Source organism: Hippocampus zosterae, chromosome 9 (genome assembly GCF_025434085.1).
Source record: "Hippocampus zosterae strain Florida chromosome 9, ASM2543408v3, whole genome shotgun sequence".
NCBI lineage: Eukaryota > Metazoa > Chordata > Actinopteri > Syngnathiformes > Syngnathidae > Hippocampus > Hippocampus zosterae.
The window spans coordinates 4,016,966-4,035,369 of record NC_067459.1 but is presented as its reverse complement, the minus strand read 5'-3'; the positions used below and the strand labels follow the sequence as shown (position 1 = coordinate 4,035,369).

At 45.1% G+C, this 18,404-nt stretch overlaps 1 protein-coding gene across 19 annotated transcripts in view; it reads right to left on the bottom strand.

The window, feature by feature from the left end:
• The window catches only part of nfasca (neurofascin homolog (chicken) a), a 164,970-nt gene that overhangs the window by 100,612 nt on the left and 45,954 nt on the right, over window positions 1–18,404 (bottom strand). For 10 of the 19 annotated variants that reach the window (XR_007963987.1, XR_007963988.1, XR_007963986.1 and 7 more), the window contains exon 1: window positions 11,307–11,577. The exons of 1 other annotated variant lie outside the window; for it this stretch is intronic. The gene's annotated coding sequence lies outside the window, so the exon portion shown is untranslated. Of the gene's footprint in view, window positions 1–11,306; window positions 11,578–18,404 lie in introns of those variants that run through there. 8 more of the 19 variants (XM_052075044.1, XM_052075046.1, XM_052075049.1 and 5 more) reach the window with 1 other exon arrangement.

Sequence of the window (18,404 nt, the reverse complement as noted above, 5' to 3'; positions counted from 1 at the left end):
GTGGTTTTCGTCCCGGCCGTGGAACAGTGGACCAGCTCTACACCCTTAGCAGGGTCCTTGAGGGTATCTGGGAATTCGCCCAACCAGTCTACATGTGTTTTGTGGACTTGGAGAAGGCGTTTGACCGTGTCCCTCGGGGAGTTCTGTGGGGGGTGCTTCGTGGGTATGGGGTACCGAACCCCCTGATACGGGCTGTTCGGTCACTATACCACCGATGTCAGAGTTTGGTTCGCATTGCCGGCAGTAAGTCGGAATCGTTTCCAGTGGGGGTAGGACTCCGCCAAGGCTGCCCTTTGTCGCCGATTCTGTTCATAACCTTAATGGACAGAATTTCTAGGCGCAGCCGAAGCGTTGAGGGGGTCCGTTTTGGGGGCCTCAGTATTGCATCCCTGCTTTTTGCAGATGATGTGGTGCTGTTGGCTCCTTCAAACGGGGCTCTCCAACTCTCACTGGAGCGTTTCGCAGCCGAGTGTGAAGCGGTTGGGATGAAAATCAGCACCTCCAAATCTGAAACCATGGTCCTCAGTCGGAAAAGGGTGGAGTGCCCCCTCCGGGTAGGGGAGGAGATCTTACCCCAAGTGGAGGAGTTCAAGTATCTTGGGGTCTTGTTCACGAGTGGGGGTAGGAGGGAGCGGGAGATCGACAGGCGGATCGGTGCAGCGTCTGCTGTGATGCGGACGTTGTATCGGTCTGTCGTGGTGAAGAAGGAGCTGAGCCAAAAGCCGGTCGATCTACGTCCCAACCCTCACCTATGGTCACGAGCTATGGGTCGTGACCGAAAGAACGAGATCCCGGATACAAGCGGCTGAAATGAGTTTTCTCCGCAGGGTGTCCGGGCTCTCCCTTAGAAATAAGGTGAGAAGCTCAGTCATCCGGGAGGGGCTCAGAGTCGAGCCGCTTCTCCTCCACATCGAGAGGAGCCAGATGAGGTGGCTTGGGCATCTGATTCGGATGCCTCCTGAGCGCCTCCCCGGTGAGGTGTTCTGGTCATGTCCCACTGGGAGGAGACACCGAGGAAGACCCAGGACACGCTGGGGAGACTATGTCACCCAGCTTGCCTGGGAACGACTCGGGATCCCCCGGGGAGAGCTGGAATAAGTAGCTCGGGAGAGGGAAGTCTGGGCTTCCCTGCTAAAGCTGTTGCCCCCACGACCTGGCCCCGGATAAGCGGTAGATGATGGATGGATGGATGGATGGATGGATGGATGGATTAATTTATTTGATACTTTACATTGTTTTCTCATTTTGTGTGTTTGGATGTGCGTGGGTTGTAGCGGAGTAGTTAAAACATTTGCGTTCTATGTACGAGATTATGTGGATTTCAGTATGGAGAAAGAACACAGTGAGGATGTGAGTGAGAGAGAGAGAGAGAGAGAGAGATAGAGAGAGAGAGAGAGCATGCATGTGCATGTGACCAAGTGCATGTCGCTGCTGAAGAATAAAATGAATGACAAACATTTTCCTTTTATTATATTTCTATCATTTGTAATTATGCTTTATGTGGAGTGAACTCTTTCATATTTTAAATTGAACATTTTATTTTGATTATGTTGTTATGATCTTAATTATTGTCTTAGTTGTTTTATTATTTCTGATATCATTGTTTTCATTATTAACTTATTACCTTATCATTATTTATCTCCAGTGATTTCTTACAGATACAGTTGTTGTACAGTAAGAGGCATTTCAAATTTTTTAATTGCCCCCCAGGACATCTCATAATTTGGTAACAGAAAGCAGATGCTCAGCATAAAAACGGCTGCACACAGACGCAGGAGTGGGTGCAAGGCGGTTTCCAATGGCCCACGTCACATGCGCAGCCAGCTGCATCATCTGCAAGGGGAGATCTTGCAGTTTACCTGTTAATGTCCTGCAGGGATCCAAGAGAGTCTTTTTCTGTTTCCGCGTTGGCAAGTACGGCTGGCTCTCCGAGCGCATTAATTTTAATGGAAATTAAGAATGACACCACAGATGGCCAGCATTTGGATTGGGCAATGTAGATGGCTCCTTCCAGGTGGATGCCCGGGTCCCTGTGTTATCTCGCCTACCTCTACAATAGTAATGGAGGTGCCATTAAAATATTGTTACGATGACAAGTCGTTCAATGAATTGATTTCTACAGTGAGGGAATGTCCCACGGTGGTGCCATCATATGTATGAATAAAATCCAAAGACGCCATCCATAGCACACATTAGTGCAGCGCGGAATTTCTCTGCCTATGCCTTGATAAACCCTGCACAGCAAAATCGCATCAGCAAAATCACCTTAGGCCAATGCCTAATTGGCAATTTTGTGTGTTGCAAAACAAAACCTCCTTTCCCAGCACAAAATGTTGTCTTTTGTTTTTCAATTTTTTTTAAACCAACTTTGCAGACTCACTGGGTGGCAAGAAACACTTGGTAAGGCGTAGCACTTCTCCAAATTTCACAAACTTGATGAACTGACACAAAAATGACAATGCACTCGTTTTTACCCCGAGCACACGTTAGGTTCTGTTACCAAATTGTCAGATGGCTCTGGGGAAAGCCAATTCCGTGTGATGGGACGACCAAACAAGCACAACACCGTCCATAGACTTGGGTTAGCACGAAAATGAAGTAATGCTCTATTTTTACGTCGAGCGCACGTCATCCAGTCAACCAAATTAGGGCCCTTGGACTGCGCTTTGCACTAAGATATCCTTAATTTGTCCCACACTGGGGAAATTTACACTAGACTGGCTCTGGGAACTTATTGTCCAATATATACATCCATCCATCCATCCATCCATCCATCCATCAATTTTCAACAGCGCTTATCCTGAACAGGGTCGCACAGAGTTGCTCGTGCCTCAGTTACAGGGCACATATAGAGACAAATGATCATTCACACCCACATGCACACCGTCACTGAATGGGAACCCGATGCCACGCTGCCTGCCCATAAGTCAGGCGAATGTAACACTACACCATGAGCAACCACCAACAGATACAGAGAAACATAATCAAATCCTAGAACACAATGAGATGCCAAAAGTAATACACTCGGGATCTAAAATGTGGTTACGTGAGAAAATAAAGTTTTGTTGATCCATCCATTACAAAGAGGGTGTGCTGGATCCTATCCGACCGAGCTGTGTTTGGGCATTAGGCAGGGTACTCCCTGAACTGAAACTGAATGACAATTTTGAGTTTTCAATTAATCTACCGTGCATGTTTTTGGAATCTGGGTGAATATCAAAGAGAGAAAATCTACGCAGGCACAGGGAGAACATGCAAACTCCACACAAGAAGGCCAGAGCCTGGAATCGAACCCAGCACCTCTGTACTGTGAGGCAGACGTGCTAACCAGTCGCTCAGCGTGCCGCAGAGCTGAACAAACAAAAGTTTTGTCCAAGTCTGCATAAGCCAAAGAAACGGATCACTTGTGTTTATGTATTATTACGCAATACAATTTGGAAAGTTGGATTTTGGAGCCAGATTGTAAAATGTGATTCCAAGACTGTGCATGTTTCTGGATGGATGAACTCGCTGACATGCACTTTTGGATCGAATGATTGGACTGAGAAAAATATGTCCATATGTGTTCCCAGGTTTCTGAAATGTTCATGTGGACAGGCCGAGAGAGGGAAAACTAGCAAAGAATTGTGAAAAAAAAACGCCTTTTGCAGAACATCTATGCTTTGAATGTGTTGAACGATATATCTTAGAAGCTGTTTGAAGAAACGTGACATGACATCTCACTGCAGCATTACAAACTTGGGCTTGTTGACGCACAGGCTGCACATTGGCAAAACAAATAAGCCAATCATGTATAGTCCAGTTATTTTTTAGTTGGAATGAGAAAAAGAAAAAACATGTCCTGTTAAAGCAGTATAATTGGTCCCAAATTAAAGGAACTATTTCACGAATGAGTGGAGCAATGGCCATTGGCAAGCTGAGCCCTTTGTCCCAGCCGATCAAGAGACTCACTGGATGGAAAAACACATACAACAAAATAAATCAACCCCGTGACAGCATTTTTAGACATATACTATATATTATATTATAATAATAATACAGTTGTACGGAATCATGGAACTTAGCATAAATTATCTGATGACAGCATTGCTATTGCTTTTCTATCCACCCATTCCAATCCCATCGATCCATTTTCTACAGCTATTGTTTTCATTAGCATCACACGAGAAGCTCAGGTCTTTTTCAGCTGACTTTGGATGAGAAGCAGGGTACACTCTGAATTGCTCCCAAGCCAGTCAGAGACTATTGTATCACTTTGAAAAAATAAAATGGGGGAGAAAAATCACAGACACACAGTTGCATGGTGCCAAATGTTGGTTGTCACTGCCTATGATACCGTGTCTTGGTGAAACAGACAGTATCCCCAAGCCTTTTATCGCACACATGCACTGACACAAGAATGAGCAGCGATGTAGGTTAAGTACCTGGCTGGGGGGCAACATCTGTATACGCACCTGGATTCATCTTTACTCTTTAAATAACCTTCTTCCAATTACCGGTAACCATTTCTAATTCACCGTCTACAATTTCTTTTACAGCCACCTTAACAATAAAAGCACCTTAATATCTGACCCAAAAAAATACTGCTCATTTAAATGTCATATTCCTCAACTTGCTTCCTCTGCTGCTTAATGAGAAATAGAGAGAAAAATCCCATCCATGATCTGATACTTAGAAAGGTATCTTTGATTGTATCATATTTATTCGTATAGGATTAATGACTAACAACTTAAAATTCAAGCGAGTAGTCCATTTTAGCTGCATTTTTTAATCAATTCAAAGGAGGACTTAAGCGTAGCTCTATTTGCATCACATGCACAGACATGTGTGGCACTCATCGGCTACTGTCTCCCTTGCTCCCAGCCAACAGATTAACTGAGGAGTCATCCCAAAGCTAAATCTCCACCATTACATAAATCACCAAAAAGCAGATATACAAGGCAGGAAAAGAATATGAAATGACAAATTATTCGGATACGATAGTCAACATGTTTTTCGTTGAATATCTATTCAAAATAATTTACCAGATTTCAGCAGGTACAATGAAAGAACTCCTCACAACAACCAATTTTAAAACATTGACATGAAAATGCGATAGAGCAGTACTGGGAAAGCCACCACACAAATTGGATGTTCAACCAAAATGATCTGGAATAATGTGCCTCAAAAGTGACACAAAAACACGATGTCAGCAGGTTGACAACCCAGCAGCTTTCATCGTTTTGCAGGTCTGGCAAAAGACATATTCTGTGGTTTTTCACCAGGTAAGACATGTTCAATAAAAATTACTATTGGGCATAAACAAACAACATACAGTTGACTTTCTATGCTTGTAAGAGTTTCTGCCTATTGGCAGCATATCATCGTGATTGGAAAAATAATTTGACACATGCATGATCGAAGCCTTTTTCCTTCCTGGCAGCCAACATAAATGAATTTACTTTCATGTTAAATCTCGAGTGTTTGAGTGAAATGTTTGGGTAAATTTGTGGTGGCAGATAAATGACAAATAATCATGCTGGCTTTGTCTGTACAACAAAAGTGCATGACATGTACAAAAATAATTTCGCGGCATTTAAATTCTTTTTATACTTGCATTGTATGTATAAGGTTTCTCAAGCAATTCTTCACAATGTAGCGGTCATCAGCATGGGTTGTGGCCAAAGGACGTCCACTTCTACATCGTTCTGTGACTCTTCCAGTTTCTCTGTATTTCTGTTGCAACCTCTAAGGCCAGTGGCCACTTCATCTGAGAATGTCCAGGTACTGTTGATCTATTGTTAGGTCTCGTCCTGGTCTGATGATGTCAAAATGTGAACAACATGATGAGGATAACTAAACACCAGCTCGAATTGACCCTGGACATTTATTGATTGATTCAAGAATCAAACACCTGTTGTGAATGGTGCCATTAAGATCGTCATGGGGGAACAGCAACTGGTGCAAAATTGACTGAAACAATTAACAGTTGGGTGAGGATTCAAAAGCTTAGAGAAGGTCACATTAAGGTCCCCTGAATGCATTTTAGGCTCGTTCAGAAATTTAAATTTCATGTGAAAGGCAAATATCCCTAACTTTTTGTGAGTAGTGTGTGTATGTCTGTGTGTGTGTGTGTGTATATATATATATACAGTATATAGCCCTCTTCCTCAACTGGCGGACCGCGATCCACGACCGGACCGCCGACCTCCTCAGTCCAGACCTCCTCTGTCCGGACCCTCGGCAAATTGTATAAAATAATTATTTATAAAGTGATTTTTAAGTTATACATTTTATATTTGTGGACTATAATCTGCGCATTACCGCGATCGCTGGTTAAAATTATCCGTTGTATTCTTTGTGTGCACTAAGATGTAATGCAGAGGACCGCGGCAGCGCGACTTTGTGTGTAAAGTTTGACTGACTGGAGACCCTGGTTGAGCAGGGCATGTCGGCGATAACGATGCGCTGATTGGCTCCTCTGAACTGAAGGTGTGTCCATACATAAGCGTCAGCATATATTAGGCGCTGATTGGCTCCTTGAATTTAAGGCGTGCCCATACATAAGCGTCAGCACGCGTCTATCCCAATAAACACGCATTTTAAAATAGTTCATTGTGGCCGGAAACAGACTCATGCGCAACGCCACAGTGTGCTCACAGCTTCAGTCCAGGAGAGCCGCACACACAATTAAGACGAAGGTTTCGATTGTGTGCAGTTTTGCTCCCATCTACCAGGGGGTCTTTGCAGCTGTTTAACAGCAGAACAGATAAATAAACGTCACAATGGCGTCCTCTAAAATTGCTTCAAAGAGAAAGGTGGACAGTGAAAATCGGCGTTTCAATGAAGAATGGACTGACAACTATGCTTTCATTCTACCTCTGTCGAGCACCAAGCCACTGTGTCTAATATGCTTAAAGACGGGAGCTCTGGTCAAGAGTCAAAATATTAAACGCCACTATGTGACAGAGCACAGCTCTTTTGAACGGGATTTCCCTCCTAATTCAGAGCTAAGAACAAACGAAATAAAAAAACTGAAAAGGTCATATCAAGACTCAAGCAGGAAGATTGTGACATATGACACACCAACAAAAAGCAACAGAGTGCTCACTGAAAGTGGCCTGGGTTTTGGGTAAGCACAAGAAACCATTCTTTGATGCAGAAATTATAAAATAATGCATGACTGAAGTTATGGGCACAAAGTTTGAAGGCAAAGAAAAGGAGCAAATGACAGCCAAAATAAAGCAAATTCCACTGTCAGATTCCACATCTACCAGACGAACTGAAGTCCTTGCTGCTGATTTGTCTGGCCAGCTCTGTGATGCAATACAAAATGCAAATTGGGATTGATTTGTTTTGTTAAAGGAAATGGATATTTTGATGTATCTTCTTAGCAGGCACAACTTAACAAAATAAAAGAGTTCCTGTGCCTCAAGAAAATAACCTCTCATTATTTGCTGTGTACTGGCAGAGTGAATAATTGTTATTTTATATATGCCCATACTAAATGGGCATATAGCCCTGCTCCCTATGACCGCCATGCATGGGAACGGACCTTGATCTTAATAAAAAAAAAAAAAAAGTGGACCTCCAGCATTTCTAGTTGAGGACCACTGGTATACAGTATATGTATGTATAAATTTGTATATATTAGAGCTGTCAAACGATTAAAATATTTAATCTAATTAAAAATGCAACTGTCATAATTAACTCAAATTAACTAAAAGATAACCGTGATTACTTGTGCATTTTTTATCGTTTCTGAATTTCCTTTGATATTTTGTTGTCCTATTTTTCCCCATTTTAATGCTCTCATTAACATGGAATCATGAATCCGTTTTCTATGTGCAAAATGCAAATATTTACTGAAATAATAATTTTGATTTTCAATTTTACATGAACATTTTTCACTTGGAGCAGTTATTCACACATAATCTCTCACACAATATTACTGTTCATCAACAACAGTAAAAAATATTTTGTCACAGAACAGCTGCTTTAACAGCTTTTTTTATGAAATGAAAACAGAGCGATATAACTTTATAAAGTGCACATCTAAGGTAAACTAGTACTCAGCCTATAGTGGATTTAAGCCATGGTTGCATACTTTTTTTTCTCAAGTTTGCTTTGAACACAGCAGTCAGGCTATGTTGATTCTGTTGGACCTTCTTGCGCGGAAGTCTCTCTACGGCGGGGGTGGGCAATTATTTTCCCGGGGTGGGGGGGGGCCAAATGAGAAGCAGAAAATATTGTGGAGGGCCGGGCCAAAAGTTAGAAATAGAAATAGAAAATAAAGAAGATAGCACAATGTCTTTGTATGCCAGTAATCATGTAACATTCTCCTCCACCATCACACTCAGCACCGGTTCTCCTCAAGGATGTGTTCAAGCCCCCTGTTGTTCACGCTCGACACATTTGACTGCTCTCCGACTCTTATTAGCGGTCCCGTTCACGGAAAGTTTTTAACATGATAACAATCAAACCATTCTAGGAAATGTTCATTTACTTGAGCCACAAACAATTCACTCCGAGCATGGAAATTGCCAGAATCGGACTGAGTAAGAATCGCTTCCTTGTTTTTCAAAGTCTCGTAGATTTGAGTCTTTCCGACTCCAGGCGTCTCCTGAATCTTTCGTACTTTGTTACCCGCTTCGTTTAATCAGATACATATCACTTTCCCTTCCATGGTCATTACTCTCTCCCTCTTTCTTCATCTTCCACTCCCTCCTTGTCCTCTGCAACTTGAAGTAACTGCGCCACCTGGTGTTGAAATACCTGTCATTACAAGTCCAAACAAAACAAATGCAATCAAACCTTAATTGAGCACCAATCTTTGGCGGGCCGGATTAAAAAGACGAACGCGCCGGATACGACCCGCGGGTCGTAGTTTGCCCACCCCTGCTCTACGGTTTTGTGTAGACATAATTTCGGAGGGCTACACTTGGTTCGACGACAACACTGGAGACGTTTTATTCATTTGTGGTCGCTAGGTCGCTACCACGGCACCGCTGAACTCGCGACGTGCCTCAGCGCACCGTCACTGTCAGACGAACACAGAGAAGCTCCACCCGCTTTATTTATATGGACACGGAACACGGTAACCTTCCACACAAAATAGTTCCAAACAAGTAACAATCGTGTCAGTGGCATACATCGTACTCAACAGGCTACCTGCTCTTTATTCACCAGAGGCTCATCAACCTAATCTCTTATTTCTCTCCCGAAACAGTGTCTTCTCCCGCTTGGTGTACCATAGCCTTCTCCGCTACGTACAATCTCTGTACACAGCTTGTAATGGAGGCTCTCGCTGGCAATCCGTAGTTGAGTCGTTAGACTGCAATGCGAACGATTTCAGCTTGATCGAGCTGTGGACAATGTTGACAGGCTTGCATGCAGTAGCCATACATTTAGCTGTGGCTTTGTTCTTCTCTGTGTCATCCATTTTCTTCTCTTTGAAATGATCCATCGCTGTCTGTCTGAGACGAGGAGGCGGATTACTCACGTCAGCTGTGTGCTTGGCCATTAAGTGGAATTTCAAACTCGACGTGCTATGATGATAGCTCAGTTTACGACTGCAAAATATACAGGTAACTTTGGTCTTGTCAGTGGAACAATCTAGCAACTTTTTAATAGTAACCTTTCCATTCATAAACTTTGTAAGTATCCGTTTTCGGTGTCTCGCGCTGCCATGGCTGGCAAAACAAACGTGCGTGGACCTGTGCAGCACGCTTGTTGTTTTGTTTCTGGTTTATCTGTAGAGCAACGTAACATCCGCTGTGACGTGTGCCGCGTTAATCTCACGAGAAAACATGTAATCATTTTAAAATTCATTTAAGTTAATGCCAATAAAAATGCGCTAAACTGACAGCTCCAATATATACGTTATATAACATCCATTAGAAAAAAAATATTAATATCATGTACAAATGCTATGTCAATTTCCTTTTTGAAAATTAAATGTGGCAATCACAAAAGTATAGTCGCTACTTGACGACAGTCTATGCAGCAACTGAACCACCACCTGTCACACTCTATGCTAGACATATGAGTTCTCTCGACAAAATCTTCTCAATGAAAGACCGAAAGACCATACTGGCTAAATTTCTCAGTGATTCTCTCTCTCTCTCTCTTGCTTTCAGTTTCTTTTTCCATTTTCTGGCTGCATTAACCTCAGCTCTACAATACTCCAGAACAAAGAAAGGCCTGTGTGTGTGTGTGTGGTGGGGGGAGAAAAGGTGTGTGTGTGTGTGTGTGTGTGTGTGTGTGTGTGTGCGTGTGTGTGTGTGTGTGTGTGTGTGTGTGTGTGTGTGTGTGTGTGTGTGTGTGTGTGTGTGTGTGTGCGTGTGTGTGTGTGTGTGTGTGAGTGTGAGTGTGTGTGTGTGAGTAACGCGTGTACTACAGTGTATATACTGGACATCCATCATGATCCCACACGACACACAAACACACACACGTTAATAAACAAAAATAAATAAATGAAATATATTATAAAGCTTTCATAGATATGATAGACAATTATGTTTATCAATGCATCTTGAGCAGTAAAACCTCCCAAAGAGTCGATCAACAAACACTGCATGTTCACAAGTTGCCACGGGTGGGACATAACACATATACACACATTCAAAGCGGTATGTATACTGAAGAGCAATTTTAACTCGATATTTTTAATTAAAATTAATATCAAATTCTTCAAAGAATTCTGCACCAACATAATTGAACATAAACCAGCCAGTAAAAGGGCAACTGGATTCTTCTTCCAGTGATATTCATAGAACAGTTAATATTCATGTGCTAATCAGGAAGACAATTGCCAGTTCGCTCTTCAACGGTGAGCTCAATATGCCATCAATCGCAGGCTAATTTAACATTGACAGGTTGAACCCTGCCTGACCGCTGAATGTCAAATGTGTAAGTAATAGAGCCAGTGCAGCAGCATGCATTCAAAACATAACTGACATAACCAATCTTTTCCCATAATATGTGATTGGCAAATTATTCTGTGTGTGTGTGTGTGTGTGTGTGTGTGTGTGTGTGTGTGTGTGTGTGTGTGTGTGTGTGTGTGTGTGTGCGTGACTCACGCTGACAGATGAAAGCATGTGGAATTTGCACAGGCTCAAAAAAATAAATGCAAAACTGAGAGACCATTCGACTCAAAAAATATACTGCACATTAATTTCAAAACCTGTAAAATGTTTCAAGTGACAGGTTAGGTTTTCACTTTCAGAAGAATCACATCAGGAGAAAAACAGCTTTAGTCTTTAAAATCTTCAGCAAAAAAGACAGGTGATACTCTCACTCTCACACAGGCCCACACATAATATTACCTTTCTTAAATCCAGGTTGCCACACAGTGTTGTATCTCCATCCGTATAAAAACAAAAAAGAGAAGACTGAACAGCTGTCAATCAAATACTCAATCACTGACCCAAGGTGACAGGTGTAAAAATGTCATTGTCGCTATTTGCTAACCATTTTCTTTCACACACTTTTTTTCATAATTTCTCCCTAATCTGTCCGTGCTTCTATCGTTCTTTCAACTATCAGTGCCTCTCCGGCCGTATGTGATCTCTGCTCTCCCTCTCACACTGTTTTCCATCTGTCACCGCCCAATCATTTTACCCCTCCCACCTCATGAATTATTAATGAGATTAGACACACGCTGCAGTCAAACACATTGACGCACACTTGACTATCACATGAAGTGGATTTTACAGTTATCCCTCATTTACAATACCAACAACACCATATTTTAAATATAGAATTGAACAATCTAAAACTAAACTGCACAGATTTATTTCACATCAAAGCTCCTGCATCAAAAGTAAAGCATAAATCAACCTTTTGCCACGTGATAGGGGGTGCTAACACTGCATGTGTGACTTACATCTGGAAAACAGGATTCATAAAAAAATTGAAAAATTCTAAAACTGGAAATCATAAACAAAAGTAATAAAGCGTCCAGAATATTTACAGCATTACAAATCAAGTGGTACTGTATTCAGACTCTGAGTTAGCATTGCAGTCCCAAACCATGGAAGGATGGTCTTTCACTTTTTTAGAAATTTTCCTTTTCTCCCTTAAATAGTGAAAGTGCTTCAGCAATTTTGTTGAATTCACTTTTAAAATTGAGTTTATATATATATATATATATATATATATATATATATATATATATCCATCCATCCATCCATCCATCATCTACCGCTTATCCGGGGCCGGGTCGCGGGGGCAACAGCTTTAGCAGGGAAGCCCAGACTTCCCTCTCCCTAGCTACTTCTTCCAGCTCTCCCCAGGGGATTCCGAGGCGTTCCCAAGCCAGCTGGGTGACGTAGTCTCTCCAGCGTGTCCTGGGTCTTCCTCGGGGTCTCCTCCCGGTGGGACATGCCCGGAACACCTCACCAGGGAGGCGCTCAGGAGGCATCCGAATCAGATGCCCAAGCCACCTCATCTGGCTCCTCTCGATGTGGAGGAGAAGCGGCTCGACTCTGAGCCCCTCCCGGATGACCGAGCTCCTCACCTTATCTCTAAGGGAGAGCCCGGACACCCTGCGGAGAAAACTCATTTCGGCCGCTTGTATCCGGGATCTCGTTCTTTCGGTCACGACCCATAGCTCGTGGCCATAGATGAGGGTTGGGACGTAGATCGACCGGTAAATTGAGAGCTTCGCCCTTTGGCTCAGCTCCTTCTTCACCACGACAGACCGATACAACGTCCGCATCACAGCAGACGCTGCACCGATCCGCCTGTCGATCTCTCGCTCCCTCCTGCCCTCACTCGTGAACAAGACCCCAAGATACTTAAACTCCTCCACTTGGGGTAATATCTCCTCCCCGACCCGGAGGGGGCAATCAACCCTTTTCCGACTGAGGACCATGGTTTCAGATTTGGAGGTGCTGATTTTCATCCCAACCGCTTCACACTCGGCTGCGAAACGCTCCAGTGAGAGTTGTAGAGCCCCGTTTGAAGGAGCCAACAGCACCACATCATCTGCAAAAAGCAGGGATGTAATACTGAGGCCCCCAAAACAGACTCCCTCAACGCTTCGGCTGCGCCTAGAAATTCTGTCCATAAAGGTTATGAACAGAATCGGCGACAAAGGGCAGCCTTGGCGGAGTCCTACCCCCACTGGAAACGGTTCCGACTTACTGCCGGCAATGCGAACCAAACTCTGACATCGGTGGTATAGCGACCGAACAGCCCGTATCAGGGGGTTCGGTACGCCATACCCACGAAGCACCCCCCACAGAACTCCCCGAGGGACACGGTCAAACGCCTTCTCCAAGTCCACAAAACACATGTAGACTGGTTGGGCGGATTCCCACATACCCTCAAGGACCCTGCTAAGGGTGTAGAGCTGGTCCACTGTTCCACGGCCGGGACGAAAACCACACTGCTCCTCCTCAATCTGAGGCTCGACTTCCTGACGGACCCTCCTCTCCAGCACCCCTGAATAGATCTTACCAGGGAGGCTGAGGAGTGTGATCCCTCTGTAGTTGGAACACACCCTCCGGTCCCCCTTTTTAAAAAGAGGGACTACCACCCCGGTCTGCCAATCCAGAGGCACTCTCCCTGTTGACCACGCGATGTTGTAGAGGCGTGTCAACCAGGACAGCCCCACAACATCCAGAGCCTTGAGGAACTCCGGGCGGATCTCATCCACCCCTGGGGCCTTGCCACCGAGGAGCTTTTTAACCACATCGGTGACTTCAACCACAGAGATAGGAGAGCCCACCTCAGAGTCCCCAGGCTCTGCTTCCTCAAAGGAAGGCGTGTTGGTGGAGTTGAGGAGGTCTTCGAAGTACTCTGCCCACCGGTTCACAATGTCCCGAGTCGAAGTCAGCAGCGCCCCATCCCCACTGTACACAGTGTTAGTGGTGCACTGCTTCCCCCTCCTGAGACGTCGGATGGTGGACCAGAATTTCCTCGAAGCCGTCCGGAAGTCGGCTTCCATGGCCTCACCGAACTCTTCCCACGCTCGGGTTTTTGCCTCGGCGACCACCGAAGCCGCGGTCCGCTTGGCCAGTCGATACCCGTCAGCTGCCTCTGGGGTCCCACAGGCCATAAAGGTTCGATAGGACTCCTTCTTCAGCTTGACGGCATCCCTTACTGCTGGTGTCCACCAGCGAGTACGAGGATTGCCGCCACGACAGGCACCAACCACCTTACGGCCACAACTCAGATTGGCCGCCTCAACAATAGAGGCACGGAACATGGTCCACTCGGACTCAATGTCCCCCGTCTCCCCCGGAACATGGGAAAAGCTCTGTCGGAGGTGGGAGTTGAAACTCCTTCTGACAGGGGATTCCGCCAGACGCTCCCAACAAACCCTCACTATACGTTTGGGTCTGCCAGGACGGACCGGCATCTTCCCCCACCATCTGAGCCTACTCACCACCAGGTGGTGATCAGTTGCGAGCTCCGCCCCTCTCTTCACCCGAGTGTCCAGAACATGCGGCCGCAAATCCGATGATACAACTACAAAGTCGATCATCGAACTGCAGGCCTAGGGTGTCCTGGTGCCAAGTGCACATATGGACACCCTTATGTTTGAACAAGGTGTTCGTTATGGACAATCCGTGGCGAGCACAGAAGTCCAATAACAAAACACCACTCGGGTTTTGATCGGGGGGGCCGTTCCTCCCAATCACGCCCCTCCAGGTATCACTGTCATTGCCCACGTGAGCATTGAAGTCCCCCAGCAGAACAATGGAGTCCCCAGCAGGAGCACTCTCCAGTACACCCTCCAAGGACTCCAAAAAGGGTGGGTATGCTGAGCTGCTGTTTGGTGCATATGCACAAACAACAGTCAGGACCCGTCCACCCACCCGAAGGCGGAGGGAGGCAACCCTCTCGTCTACCGGTGTGAACCCCAATGTACAGGCACTGAGCCGGGGGGCAATGAGTATGCCCACACCTGCTCTGCGCCTCTCACCGTGAGCAACTCCAGAGTGGAAGAGAGTCCAACCCCTCTCGAGAGAACTGGTACCAGAACCCAGGCTGTGTGTGGAGGCAAGTCCGACTATATCCAGTCGGAAATTCTCTGCCTCACACACCAGCTCGGGCTCCTTCCCTGCCAGAGAGGTGACATTCCATGTCCCAAGAGCTAGCTTCTGCAGCCGAGGATCGGACCGCCAGGGTCCCCGCCTTTGGCTGCCGCCCAGCTCACATTGCACCCGACCCCTTTGGCCCCTCTCATGGGTGGTGAGCCCATGGGAAGGGGGACCCACGTTGCCTCTTCGGGCTGTGCCCGGCCGGGCCCCATGGGTGTAAGCCCGGCCACCAGGCGCCTGCCAACGAGCCCCACCTCCAGGCCTGGCTCCAGAGGGGGGCCCCGGTGACCCGCGTCCGGGCAAGGGAAACCTAGATCCATTTATTTTTGTCGTCATTGGGGTCTTTCGAGCCGTGCTTTGTCTGGCCCCTCACCTAGAACCTGTTTGCCATGGGTGACCCTGCCAGGGGCATAAAGCCCCAGACAACTTAGCTTCTAGGATCATTGGGACACACAAACCCCTCCACCACGGTAAGGTGACGACTCACGGAGGGGTATATATATATATATATATAATTTTCTTGTTTATTCTTGTTTCTTGTTACTTTTTTGTTTATTTCTTAGTTTCTTCTTCTTCTTAGTTTCTTGTTTATTTCTTGACAAGCAATTTCCGTTTCTATTCTGTTTTTATATTTGCCTTTTTTGCAAGTGTTTTTCGTTGTCTCGTTTTCTGGTGTTGTTGGTTGAACTGTCAGTCTTGCGACCTATTTTTGTGAAGAAACCTTTTTTGTCAATTCTTTCTGAATTCATGTTTCTGCAGTCCAATTCTGTCCTCATCTTAAGCCTAACAATAATTAGTGGTTAGTGCAGGCCAACATGTCCAAAATTTCCTTGCCACAACCCCCCCAAGAACTGTAACACGGTTTGCTGATCCGTTTACAACCTTTTCGGAACCCCAACGGACACAAAATTCACTACATTCACATTCGCTGCTCAGTGAGACACAAGCTTTACAAATCTTCCTCTTCTCTTCGCCCGTCATGTAAGGGTAGCGTCCACTTTGTGTCAAAAGCAAGAAGTACAAGACAGACAAACGACACGACCCTTGTCAAATATTTATCAGAGCACGGCAATGTCTTGTATGTTGGCCTAAACACCTTCACAAGCACTGACCTACATTTATGACATAAAATGTATTATTTGTCCAATGAAAACATATTACTTTATGTCCGACGGTCTTTTCTCTCAAATTTCTAGTGTTGTTCCGGTACGTGTCTCTTTTTGATGAAATAAATCCGTGCCTTTCCGTCACACTGCTAACATATGAACATGTAACCAAAAACTCAAACAAACGGCAGCCATGCATGAACACATTCACACACAAAATGCACAGGTCACTGAGAAGACAGGGCTGATCATGCATGAAGACAAGGCAGGCGTGCATAGTGAAAACTCTATTTCGTTCTCTCTCGCTCAAACACTCACACACACACACACAAAAAAACACACACACACATGTACATACACTTGCACACAGACACATACTGCTGCTCACGTATGTAGAACAGGAGAGAAAGCTGTTAGCTGGAGGCAATCTGAGATTTCTCATGGTGTGACATGGCTGGAAGGAAGGTCAGTCATGGTAAATTAGTTTGCACCCATATTTGTATGTGCATGTGTGTTGGCGGGCACTGAGTAAGCAAAAAAAAAAAAGAGCAGAACTGACAGAAGGATTTACATTTTGTTAAGTAATTGAGCAGGTCACAAACATATTTGTGAGGAAAGAGGGCAAATGTGGTTCCAAATACGCTGAAATGAAAATAGAAATGGCGGGCAGGTGGCCCAGTGACCTCACAGCGCAGTGGTCATGGGTTCGATCCCGGCTCCAGTCTTCCTGTGTGGAGTTTGCATATTCTCCCCGTGCCTGCGTGGGTTTTCTCCGGGTACTCTGGTTACCTCCCACATTCCAAAAACATGTGTGGCAGGTTAATGGAACACTCCCTAGGTGAGAGTGTGAGCGAGGATGGTTGTTCATCTTTGTGTGCACTGTGATTGGCTGGCAGCCGGTTCAGGATATAACTCAGTTACTGCCTGAAGACAGTTGGGAAGAAGGCTCCAGCATGCCCTGCGGCCCTTGTGAGGATAAAGCGGATCGGAAAATGGATGGGTGGATGGAAAATAAAAATAATTTCAAGTAAATATCAACTTATATAACTAACTGATCACAAAATAAAAAGGAAGCAGTCAGACTTTTATTGATGGCTAAAAAAAGGATATTTGTTCTTAATGAAGTCAAGATGGCGCCCGAGTAGGCAGCCGTCAGCAAGTGCTCTCATGAGCCTTGCTTTTTTTGTTGTTCTTGTGTTTCTTTTGTCACTTTGTGTTTGTTGTTACGTCGTGTGGACTTGATGTGGACCTTTTTCAGCATTTTTTGGCCACGACATTCATCAAGGAGGATACTCTGTGCTTGGTGGTTGCGCCTTCTCGGCAGCATGGGTATACCAGCACTGTTTTTGACTGGAGGAATGTCGGCGCCATTTGACTGTCGTTGCTGGACAGTCCCGGGGCGCTTGTGTCTTGCGCCTGTAATGGGCAGCATTTTTCACAGCCCCGCTTTGTTCAGCGGAGAGATCGGTGCTGTTGAACGGTCTGCGGCTGGATGGATGGAGGTCTTGAGGAGCCGACGATGAGAAGAAAGGAGCGTTGGCGCGCAGTGCCGATGCGGATTTGGAGCTGGGAGTCGCGGCTTGGAGTTTGAAGCGGATTATGTGGGACAGGAGAAGTGAACTAATCTCTTTTCGTCAATGGACGCTACAGCTTTGTGTTTGCTTTCAAAACTTTGCTTGTAGCAGACGTGTGCACATTTTCAGCATGATGTCTCTGATCCACTGGTGAAAGGACACTTTGATCCTCTCCTCTTTCATCTATAACTGCTTCAGACAACAAAGTGTATGCAGAAAAGTGGTGAAGATTGCACGACTGTCTCTGTCCTATGTGTTGTCTTGTGTTATTTTTGTTATTTTTGACTTCAAAATGGCGCCGCGAGAGTGGCTGCCTTTCCAGCAGCTCCTATTTTTTTGTTGTTCTACTTCTTCCTTTCATAACTTTGCTGCTGTGAATCTGGAATTTCTCCATTGCGAGACTAATAAAGGTTTTCTTAATCATATTGAATATCATCAGATATCAATGTGACATTTCCACACATTTTGACTGAAGGGAGTGACAATTAGAAAAAGTGAGTGCAGAGGCGTACAGGATATACAGGTATATATACTGTATATATTTTTTACTTTAAGTAAATTGCGCTGATGTGCCCTCGTGACCTCCGCCAACAGTCTCAGTCTCTGTCGAGACTCATCCCTCCCCCCAACACTCCAATGTGCTGTCATGCAAATCACCCTTGCATATAATATTTCATATGCCTTGGCAACAA